Genomic DNA, 2,918 nt, shown 5'->3' with positions numbered 1-2,918 from the left:
TTTCCCTTTCTCCTTCTCCCTTTTCCCTCTCCTTTACCCACAATAAAATCTCTCTTAACCTGATCCAAACCTGGCAACATTCATCCGGACAAAATTACAATTAATCTTAAAAAGTTTAGCCAGATGGCCCAGTTGCTATCTCTGGCAGTGAGGATCCCATGGTAGGCTGCCTGCCTGCAGATCCTGTTCCTGGGGATCACTGCTGTGCCACGCACGGAGCGCGGCTCTGCCCAGCACCCTGCACCCTCTCAGGCCTAGAGCACATGGACCTCACCCTTGTGTTCCCCTCGCTCTCCACACCAGGAGGTAAAAGCCAGATTTTCAGCCAAGATAGGTGGGAGGTTAACAAGAGACAGTTCATTTATCAGCAACTCCTTAAATTTCCTTTCGGAGGACAAAATTGCATTTTGAGGATTGAGATGAGGAAGAAACACTCATTTTGCCCTCAACTTGCTCTATCATTGATTATTTTAATTCTGTTTCACTCAATTATTACCTGAAAATATGCAAAACTTCATAATTATTATCTGAAAATATGCCAAACTTCATCCTAGCCAGCTATAAATCTTTTAATTAAGCAAAGTATTGTCTATGCTTTTCATTTTCCATTACATGCACCAAACATTTTGTACGAGAATTTTGGCACTCCAACACAAAACACTTTCAAAATGTAAATGCTCCAGCTCACATGCATAATTTCTGAAGACATTCATCTGAGGGGCTGAATAGTTCTATCAGCACTTATATTTCAAGTTACAGACTAAAAATAATTTTAAATTTAAACCCTGGAAATTGCCAATCTAATGAACAGATTTTAATCCCTCTTCAATTAACATGCACGTGGTCTTTATACACTGCTATGATCAGCATATTTATAGAAACCCTCACTGCGAAATAAACCAGGCAATTCTGCTTCTTTTACTTGCAGAGTTAATTTCTAGCAAGCCTCCACAAAATAATGAACTAATATGTGAGATACAATTTTATATTCCTTTAAGCTAGTCCTCATCAACAAAGCAGCACCCAAGTACTACAACCTAAGGATAAAAAAGAAACCTTCTTTAGATAAATAGCATCATTAGGAGCAATACTGCCAAGTACTCTGAAATTTCTAAGTGAGGAGTGTTCAGCAGTTTGTGAACCCTCAACTAAGATTTTATTTGCGTTGCACTGTGCTGCTGCTACAGGCCTCTAAAAACTACTTTGAAGAAATTAATTTTAGCTATCACCAAGCCATATGTTCCTAAATTCCTTTCTTAATCTACACAGTTCCCTAAAATATTCTCTAGTTACTTTGAGCATGATCAGCCAATAAATACTGCTTTACTACTTAAAGTTATGAGTTGTATTTCAGTTTATGTTGCCATAAAACACTTCTAATGCAATGCCAATACGGAGATGGTTTGGATACAATGCTGTCAATGGCCTGAATTTAAAATTATTTTTGTATAAATCACTAAGTATTTTCAAATTATTTTGGGTTTTTTTTTTTGGGGGGGGGGCAGCTTTATTTAGTTGGGGGGGTTTGTTTGTTTTATTTTGCAGAGAAAACCCCTGAACTTATTTGTATTTGGTCTGTTATTTACTTTAAATCCTAGACATAAATAAAATTAACAGGAAAAGATTAAAATATTTTATACAAGCCTCCCATTTTTTCCAGTGCGCAGAAAAAGCATTTTGGTTTAGAAATACATATGAAAGGACTAGTTTCCTCATAAAGTGTCCTAAAATAGATTTATTTTCAGATACTTTAATTTCCACATAGATTAGTCTATATAAAGAATTGAAAATACCTATTATTGTAAGTCTGGCAATTTCACAGTAGTAATAAATCCTAAGTGTTTAACTATCTGTCAAATTGTGCCTAACTCAGTACATCTCTAGCCACATGCTACTTTGGTCTATAAATGGCATTACTCTAATATTTAAGTATTCTACTTAAAATAAATTCCTTCATTAACACCCAAAGAGAAAGAGAGTGGGAGTGTGCGTGAGCATGTGCCAGGTCGCATACATAAAAAGATAAAAAGAAAATACACTTTTGGCACTTATGGACCTTTAAAGGCCTTGAAAAACATAATTTTTAAAATATATGATAAAAATGGTAATTAGAAACTAATAATGAACAATTCCAGGTATCAAAAAATTTAAAACATGAATGATGAAAATATTTACGTTCAAATTCACATCGCTAAGAAAATCAGGAAATGTAATTGTGATGAGATACAATCATTGAAGAGCATCAGATAGTTACCTGCAAAGCCAGGAGTTGAGCAATGCCACCAGGTCCCTTCTCTCGTATGTGTCCCTACAAATAAACCCCATGCACTGGCTGGTGGCTATGTTACAGCTGCTCTGCACAGGGATGCTTAATAATGCTTCACACAGACCGAAATATTAAATAAATGTAAAAAACTTGCACCGCCCAACTTTGTTTCTTCTCTTAAGCTCCCTTCTATTTTTTATTTTTTAGAAGGAAAGGGAAAAGCGCCATTCAGGAAAGCAGTTATATTGTGCTCAATGAAGGCAGGACTGGCACAAGTCCTAGAACATTTGCATTCAGAAATAAAAGCTGTGATCGACCTTTGTCTGCTAAGAAAATGAAGCTTGCTGGTTTTAAACAGGCTAGCGAAGGGAGGGGCAGACTCGATAGAGAGGGAGAAGAGAACCTAAAAAACAGCAACAATAGCAAATATTAGTCTATCACATCCTTAATAGGCAGCAAAGCCATCCTCCCGAATGAGCCTGGACCTCGCCGGGCTGATAACGCACTCCTGGTTAATCATAAATTATCAGGCAGACGCGAGCCAATGTGCCGATCCCCACGTAGTTCCCGAAACTTGATTTTCCCACTTGGCATCCCCTGCGCTCCGGCGGGAGCAGCTTACCCTGGCAGGGCGGGACGGCGGCCCGCGAGC

The 2,918-nt window shown here is 38.0% G+C and overlaps 1 long non-coding RNA gene across 5 annotated transcripts in view; it reads right to left on the bottom strand.

Annotated features, from left to right (window-relative positions):
- LOC115947870 overlaps positions 1-2,918 on the bottom strand; it is a 184,991-nt gene that overhangs the window by 85,995 nt on the left and 96,078 nt on the right. Inside the window, exon 1 of one of the 5 annotated variants that reach the window (XR_004081722.1) lies at positions 2,889-2,918. The exons of 3 other annotated variants lie outside the window; for them this stretch is intronic. This is a non-coding gene — a long non-coding RNA (uncharacterized LOC115947870). Of the gene's footprint in view, positions 1-2,254; positions 2,859-2,888 lie in introns of those variants that run through there. One more of the 5 variants, XR_004081726.1, reaches the window with a different exon arrangement.

Source organism: Geospiza fortis, unplaced genomic scaffold, assembly GCF_000277835.1.
Source record: "Geospiza fortis unplaced genomic scaffold, GeoFor_1.0 scaffold10, whole genome shotgun sequence".
Taxonomy (NCBI): Eukaryota; Metazoa; Chordata; class Aves; order Passeriformes; family Thraupidae; genus Geospiza; species Geospiza fortis.
Note: the sequence above shows the minus strand (reverse complement) of the source record. Positions and strands in the feature narration are given on the sequence as shown.